The sequence below is a fragment of the Aethalodelphis obliquidens genome, unplaced genomic scaffold, assembly GCF_003676395.1.
Source record: "Aethalodelphis obliquidens isolate GAN/ISIS:26980383/991018 unplaced genomic scaffold, ASM367639v1 scaffold30, whole genome shotgun sequence".
NCBI lineage: Eukaryota > Metazoa > Chordata > Mammalia > Artiodactyla > Delphinidae > Aethalodelphis > Aethalodelphis obliquidens.
Window position 1 is genome coordinate 14,226,817 of NW_020837974.1, and position 8,745 is coordinate 14,235,561.

Genomic DNA, 8,745 nt, shown 5'->3' on the forward strand with positions numbered 1-8,745 from the left:
GTCTGGACAATCTATCCATTGATGTAAATGGGGTATTAAAGTCCTCTACTATTTTTGTGTTGCTGTCAATTTCTCCCTTTAGGTCTATTAAGCACTTTTTTATATGTTTTGGTATCTCTGTATTAGATACATATATATTAATTACTGTTATGTCTTCTTGATGAATTGTCCCCTTTATCATTATACATTGTCTATGTTTGTCTCTTGTTACCTTTTTTGGCTTTAGGTGTATTTTGTCTGATGTAAGTATGGCTACACCCACTTTCTTTGGGCTTCCATTTCCTTGAAGTATCATCTTCCATCCCTTTGCTTTTAGCCTGTGTTTCTCTTTTTTAAATTTTATTTATTTATTTATTTATTTTTGGCTGTGTTGGGTCATCGTTGCTGCACGCAGGCTTTCTCTAGTTGCGGCGAGTGGGGGCTACTCTTTGTTGCAGTGCGCGGGCTTCTCATTACAGTGGCTTCCCTCATTGTGGAGCACAGGCTCTAGGCACGTGGGCTTCAGTAGTTGTGGCACGTGGGCTCTAGAGCACAGGCTCAGTAGTTGTGGTACACAGGCTTAGTTGCTCCATGGCATGTGGGATCTTCCTGGGCCAGGGATTGAACCTGTGTCCCCTGCATTGGCAGGCGGATTCTCAATCACTGCGCCACCAGGGAAGCCCAAGCCTGTGTTTCTCTTTAGAGCTGAGGTTAGTCTCCTGGAGGCAGCATATAGTTGCATCTTGTTTTTTAATCCATCCAGCCACTCTGTGTCTTTTGACTGGTGAATTCAATCCATTTACATTTCGGGCGATTATTGATAGATAAGGACTTAGTACCACCGTTTTATCTTTTCTGGTTGCTGTGCACCTTTGCTGTTGCCTTTTCATTGTGTTTCTCTCTGCCATTTTGGTTTGGTGGGTTTTTTATGATGTTTTCTTAGTTTCTTCTTTTTTAATGCTTTGTGTTTCTTATTTATATTTTGTGGCTATCATGGGATTTTTATAAAATGTTCTATAAAATAGTTCTTTTTCTGCTGATAGCATCTTATGTTCATTTACCTATATAGGTTCTGTCCTTTCCTTTTTCCCTTTTGTGTTTTTCTTGTCTCAAATTATCCCTTTTTATTCTGTGAGTATGTTACCAAATTGAAGTAGCTATAGTTATTTTTCTACTCCCCTCTTTTAACCTTTATGCTATAATATAGTGTTTAAAAACCACTTCTGATACAGAGTTGCAATTTTCTGATTGTCTATCACCTTAATCAATGTTTTGTGTAGTTTTGCCTTTTTGTTTCTGGTAGAATTTCTTCTAACATTTCTTGTAAGATAGGTCTAATGTTGATGAATTCTCTCAGCTTTTGTTTGTCTGGAAAAGTCTTTCTTTCTCCTCCACATCTGAATGATAACTTTGCTGGATAGGGTATTCTTGTGTGGCAGTTTTCATCTTTCAGTATTCTGAGAATGTCATTCCATTCCCTCTGGGCCTGCAGAGTTTCTGCCGACAAATCTGCTCATAGCCTAACAGGAGCTCCTTTGTAGGTTACCATCCTTTTTTCCTTGGTTGCCTTGAAAATTCTTTGTCATTGAATTTTGACAATTTTAATGTAATGTGTCTTGTAAAAGGCCTTTTTGCATTGAGGTTATTAGGTGTTCTCTTAGCTTCATGAACTTATATATCCAGTTCCTTCCCCAGGTTTGGGAAGTTCTCAGCTATTATTTCTTTAAATAAACTCTCTGATCCCTTCTCCTTCTCTTCTCCTTCTGGGACACCCATTACCCTAATGTTGCCCTTCCTAAAAGAATTGAATATCTCTCATAGAATTTCCTCATTTTTTAATATCTTATTTCTCTTTCCTCTTCTACTTATATCATTTCTAGGTTTGTATCTTTGAGCTCACTAATTCTCTCTTCCATATGGTCTGCTCTATTTCCAATGCTTTCTGATGCATTCTTCATCTCATTTACTGAGTTCTTCAGCTCCTGAATTTCTGTTTGGTTCTTTTTCGAATTTCCCTCTCCTGGGTAAAGTATTGCTTCTGTTCATTAGTGTTATTCCTGAGCTCATTGCACTGCCTTTCTGAGTTTCTTGTATCTTATTGAGTTTATTCCTGGCAGTTATTTTGAATTTTAGATCACAATATTCCATCAGTTTAAGATTGGTTTTTGGAGAATTGTAAGTTTCATTTTGTGGCACGGTGTTACTGTGGTTCTTCATGGTGCTTGATGAGTTGTCCCTCTGCTGGTGCGTTTGAAATAACAAAAGCGTTTTTATTTGACTCTAAAGAATCATCCGGTAAAAATTTGGAGGCCATTCTTTTGTTTCTCAGTAGGTGGCGCTATAGCACAAGTTTTTGGTTTCTCTTACCTGAGCTGCTTCTGTTCATATTTGAGAGTTTGCACTGTCCACAGCCTCTGTCAGAGGTGTTGCCCTGTGCCCTTGCTGTTGCTTCTTGTGCCTCTGGGGTCTTAGGTACCTAGCTGCTCTCAGTGACTCTGGCATCACTGCCTAGGGCACTTGGATAGTGAGCTCTTTTTGCCATGACTGAGATCCCCTGATTCACAGGCTCTGCTGCAGCTGGGGGGTTGTGAGGGTGAGGAGGTAGCCAGGATAGTGGGGGCACCTCTGCTGCCTCCAGTGTTGTAAGGTTTGTAGGTTCCACCACTGTGGGGCATGGGAGTCGGGGCCAGAGTTGTGGGCGCCTCAGCAGCTGGAAGAATGGGTCCCAGGCTCCACTGCCACTGCCTCCTAGTTACCTGTGGCCACAGATGCCTTGCTGCCTGAAGGCTGGAGTCATGTGCACCGCCTCCCCTGATGCTACCAGATTCTCTGGTGCTGTGCGCTTAGCCGTCCTAGCCAGAAGACAAGGGCTGCAGACACCACCTCCAGGTTCCCTGGCTCCACATCCTCTATGTGTTCCAGTCCACCCACCTTTAGACGCACAGACGTGTGGAATTCTCTGGAACCTTGTTGGGCAGAGGTATCTTTGTTGAGCTGTAGATGTTCTACTGGGTGTAGAGTGAAAAGGAGAGACAGAGGGAGTGTTTCAATCGGGCATGGTGCTGACGTCACTCTGCCCCCATTCTACATTTTGCCTCTATGGTTCTGACTATTCTAAGCTCTGCACACAGGTGGAATCATGTAATATTTGTCTTTTGGGAACTGGCATATTTTCCTTAGCGAAATGTCCTCAAGGTTCCTCCACTTTGTAGTGTATGTCAGAATTTCCTTCTTTTTAGATGATGGATATTTCATTGTATTATATGTCACACTTGGGTTGCTTCCACAGATTTCCCGGTCCCAGAGTCCCAATGCACAGCAGCATATAAAGGTTCAGAGACATCCAGGAGACAGGAAACCGTGTTTATAAATTTTAAGCGTATGTCTGTGTATGGGCAAAGACAAGGACTCCTCCTCCTCTTTTTATTTATGTATTTTTTTTGCGGTACGCGGGCCTCTCACTGTTGTGGCCTCTCCCGTTGCGGAGCACAGGCTCCGGACGCGCAGGCTCTGCGGCCACGGCTCACGGGCCCAGCCGCTCCGCGGCATGTGGGATCTTCCTGGACTGGGGCACGAACCCGTGTCCCCTGCATCGGGAGGCGGACTCTCAACCACTGCGCCACCAGGGAAGCCCCAGCCCCTCTTAATTTTTAAGTGTATCGTATAGTATTGTTAACCATATGCACATTGTTATACAGCAGATCCCAATAATTTTTTTCATCTCGCATGACAAACTATTGTAAACAGTGCTGCAATGAACATAGGGGTGCATATATCTTTTAAAATTAGTGCTTTAGAATTCTTTGGGTAAATACCCACAAGTGTGATAGCTGGATCACATGGTAGTTCTTTTCTTAATTTTTTGATGAATCTCCATGCTGTTTCCATAGTAGTAACACCAAATCACATTCCCACCAACACTGTAGGAGGGGCTCCCTTTTCTCCATATCCTCACCAATGCTTGTTATTTCTTGCCTATTTGATAATACCCATTCTAACAGGCATGAGGTGATCGCTAATTGGGGTTTTGATTTGCACCTGCCTAATAATTAATGATGTTGAACATCGTTTCCTGTGTGGGAGAATCGACAGAATTCAAGGGAGGATGGAGACATAGTCTTGGAACAGACAGGAATCTGGCACCTTTGGGGGGGACAGTCAATAGTAGGAACTGCTCAACAGTCCTGCCTTGGAGCTACTGCCAGAGTGGCTTTAGCTGTTTTTCTGCCCTGTGTCACTGCCTTTGAGATGTGCAGTCCCGTGACAGATATACTGACCAGCTACATGTAGATCACACGTCAAGCTCTTGGCTGGGAGAGGGGAGAGAAAGTGACCAGTGAGGGGACCACATGGGTTTCTATAGCAGAATAGCAGGCGACTTGGATTTGCCATCCCAGCAAGACGACACACAGTGGCAGAGAGGCGTTCCACTTTGGGAAATGACACTTTCTCCACATGAGCATTATACAGCACTCATCAGCAAAATATCTTTGTGTGCCTACAAGGGATATGGTAGAAAACAAAACCAAGAGAGTCCCTGCCGTCGTAGAAAGAAGACACAAAATAAACGAGTGTGGTGGTGGTCTTAGAACATGGCCCCAGTTCTCTGGCGCTCCTCTCAGGCAGAGGTGGAGTTGACACCTCTCCGCCCTGAGTCTGGGCGGGCCTGGGGTTGCTTCAGCCAATAGAGAACGGCACAAGTGACCTCCCAGACTAGCTCATAAAAGGCCATGTCTCTCGGAACACTTGCTCTTCTGACTCCTCTTGCGGGCGCACCTGTAAATGAGCTCAGAAGCGCATACCAGGTGGAAAAGCCACATGGTGGCACTGTACTCACAGTCCCAGGTGAGCATCGTCTTCCAGTGAGCACAGCGCAGGAATCCAGACACGTGATTCTAGCCCCCAGCCATCAAGGTCACCCCCGACATCGTGGCACAGAGACAATTCATCCTTGCTGTGCCCTGTCCAAATTCTGACCCACAGAATTCGTGAGCACCGCAAAATGGCTATTGCCTCACCAAGTTTGGGATGGTTTGTTATGTAGCAGTATATATTCAGAACAAGCAAATATATAACGTTAGTGTTATGCAACAGCAGTGTTAAAAAGAAAAGCAGGGGAGGGGAAGTGCTGACGAGGAAAGTGGCAAATGAAGTGACTTCAGCCAAAGCTGTTAAGGAAGAAAAAAAGCGAGCCAGGACGAGGGGCAGAGCAAGAACTGAGAACCGTGACTTGTGGCGTCCAGGAGGGTGTAAAGCTGCCAAGCGCTGCTTGCCTCGAGCTCACAGCTTCCCAGGGTGGCCCCTTCCCACCGGCCTGAGCGCAGAGAACCACACATTGTGGCTCCTACATTCAGGCCAGCTGCTTCTCTGGGGGAACTCAACCAAATTTTTATAATTGATTTTTGTTTAATCCTGGGTAATTTAAGGGATCTTTACGGGCACTTTTGACCAAAGGCAATATTCCTACCCACTTTTTAATTTACTTTTTTGCACAGGGTATAAAATTTGAAAGGTACAAAAGTTCCAGAGCAAAAAGTCTCCCTCCCACTCCTCTCCCCACCCCACCCAGTTACCCTCCCGCTGAGGCAACTCTCTTACCAGTTTTTGGGGGGCGTCTTTCTAGAAGCGGTCTCAGCATTTACAATCAAACAATAGCAAACAATACCTATCATTCTACGACTTGATTTTTTTTCACTTATGTCTCAGAGTTTCCTCCAGATCATTCCATAGACATGTTTCTCATTCTTTAACACTTTTTCTTTTTTGCATTGGAATAATTTTAGTTTTACAGAAAAATTGCAAAGACAATATACAGTTACTATACACCCTTCACCCAGCTTCCCCTGATATTAACATCTAACAACTGTGGCACATTTATCAAAACTAAGAAGTTATCATTAGTACAATACTATTAATGAAACGACATAATTTATTCCAGTTTCACCAATTTGTCCACTGACAGTATTTTTCTGTTCCGGAACCCAACCCAGGGTACCATAACACCTAATCATCGTGTCCCCTTCGTCTTTTCCAATCTGTGACAATTTCTCAATCTATTTGTATTTTTAGGACCTTAACACTTTTGAAGAATACTGGCTAAGTATTTTATAGAATGTCCTTCCATTTTTCTGATATTTTCTCATGATTAGAATGGGGTTGTAGGTTTCTGGAAAGAATATTCAGAGTGAAGTACCCTTCTCAATGCATCATATTAGGGCCTTAACAGCATGACATTAATGGTGATTAATGGTAACTTTAATCAGTAGGTTAAAATTGCATCTGCCAGGTTTCTCCACTGTAAAGTTATTATTTTTTCCTTTCTGAGCTCTATTCCTTGGAAGTGGGTCACTCAGTCCAGATCACACACCAGGGGAAAGGAATTAAGCTCCATCTCCCAGAAGGGGGCAGGGATAATTTACACATATTATTTGGAATTCTTCTGTGTGGAAGATTTGTCCCTTCTCCCCCATTTATTCGTTATTCAGTCATGTTTTAAAATTTGAAATATAATTGATTTACAATATTAGTTTCAGATGTACAACATAGTGATTCAAAAAATTTATAGTTTATACTCCACTTAAAGTTCTTATAAAATGTTGGCTGTATTCCCTGTGCTGTACATTACATCTTTGTAGCTTATTTTTCTTCTATACAGTAGTTTGTGCCTCTTAATCCTCTAAACCCCTTTCCTCTCCCCACTGGTAACCACTAGTTTGTTCTCTGTATCTGTGAGTCTGTTTCTGATTTGTTCATATTCATTCATCAGTTTTGTTTTTTTAGATTCCAAATATAAGTGGTAACATACAGAATTTGTCTTTCTCTGTCTGACTTATTTCACTAAGTATAATACCCTCCAGGTCCATCTATGCTGTTGTAATGGCAAATTTTCATTTTTTTAATTGCTGTGTAATATCCTATTGTGTGTGTGTGTGTGTGTGTGTATATATATATATATATATATATATCACATCTTCTTCATTCATTTGTTGGTAGACACTTAGGTTGCTTCCATTTCTTGGCTATTGTAAATAACGGTGCTATGAACATTGGGGTGCACGTATCTTCTTGAATTACTGTTTTCCTTTTCTTCAGATATATGCCCAGCAGTGGGATTGCTGGATCATATGGTAGTTCTATTTTTAGTTTTTTGAGGAACCTCCATACTGCTTTCAACAGTGGTTGCACCAATTTACATTCCTACCAATAGTGTACAAGGGTTCCCTTTTCCCACATCCTCACCAACATTTCTTATTTATGGTCTTTTTGATGATAGCCATTCTGATGGGTGTGAGGTGATATCTCATTGTGGGTTTGATTTGCATTTCTCTGATGATTAGCAATATTGAGCATATTTTCATGTGCCTGTTGGCCATCTGTATGTCTTCTTTGGAAAAATGTCTATTCAGGTCTTCTGCCCATTTTTAAAATCAGGTTATTTTTTTGTTTGATACTGAGTTAAATAAACTGTTTATATATTTTGGATGTTAACCCCTTATCAGTCATATCATTTGCAAATATTTTCTCCCATTCAGTAGGCTGTCTTTTTGTATTGTCAAGAGTTTCCTTTGCTGTGCAAAAGCTTTTAAGTGTAATTAGGTCCCATTTGTTTATTTTTTCTTTTGTTTCTTTTGCCTTAGGAGACAGATCTAAAAGAATGTTGCTATGATTTATGTCAAAGAGTATTCTGCCTACATTTTCTTCTAGGAGTTTTATGGTTTCCAGTCTTAAGTTTAGGTCTTTAATCCATTTTGAGTTTATTTTTGTATATGATGTGAGAAAATGTTTGAATTTCATTGATTTATATGTACCTGTCCAGTTTTCCCAGCACAACTTATTGCATAGACTGTCTTTTCCCCATTGTATATTTTTGCTTCCTTTCTCATAGATCAATTAGCTATAAGTGTGTGAGTTTGTATCTGGGCTGTCTATTCTATTCCATTGATCTGTGTGTCTGTTTTTGTGCCAGTACTTTACTGTTTTGATTACTGTAGGTTTGTAGTATAGTTTGAAGTCAGGGAGTGTTATACCAACAGCTCTGTTCTTTCTCAAGATTGCTTTGGCTATTTGGGGTCTTTTGTGTTTCCATACAAATTTTAGAATTATTTATTCTAGTTCTGTGAAATATGCCATTGGTATTTTGATAGAGATTGCATTGAATCTGTAGATTGCCTTGGGTGGTATGCCTTGGGTGGTTATTCTAGTCCATGAACACATTATACTTTTCCATCTGTGTGTCGTCTTCAATTTCAGTCTTATAGTGTAACATCCTGACAATGCTCCAAGTGTGCTTGAAAAGAATGTGTAATCTGCTGCTACCGTGTGGAGTTAACTGAATAAACATCAGGTTCAATATTTTTTTTTTCTGTGGTACGCGGGCCTCTCACTGTTGTGGCCTCTCCCGTTGCAGAGAACAGGCTCCGGACGCGCAGGCTTAGAGGCTATGGCTCACGGGCCTAGCCGCTCCGCGGCATGTGGGATCTTCCCGGACCGCGGCACGAACCCGTGTCCCCTGCATCGGCAGGCGGACTCTCAACCACTGCACCACCAGGGAAGCCCCAGGTTCAATTTTTGATAGTGTTTTTCAACTCTTCCATTTCTTATTGATTTTATGTCCAGTTATCCTAATAATTTTTGAGAGTGTGGTATGGAAATTTCCAAGTATAATTTTTGAACGAACTGTCTTTTTCTCCATGTAGCTGTTCAGTTTTCCCAGGACCACATATTGAAGAGAATGTCTTTTCCCCATTGTGTTTTCTTGTATCCTTT

At 41.7% G+C, this 8,745-nt stretch overlaps 1 protein-coding gene across 1 annotated transcript in view; it reads right to left on the reverse strand.

Moving 5' to 3' along the window:
* LOC113630607 (S-adenosyl-L-methionine-dependent tRNA 4-demethylwyosine synthase) overlaps positions 1 to 5,513 on the reverse strand; it is a 265,650-nt gene extending 260,137 nt beyond the window's left edge. Inside the window, exon 1 of the mRNA XM_027126207.1 lies at positions 4,817 to 5,513. The gene's annotated coding sequence lies outside the window, so the exon portion shown is untranslated. The remainder of the gene's footprint in view (positions 1 to 4,816) is intronic.
* Positions 5,514 to 8,745: the final 3,232 nt, after the last annotated feature.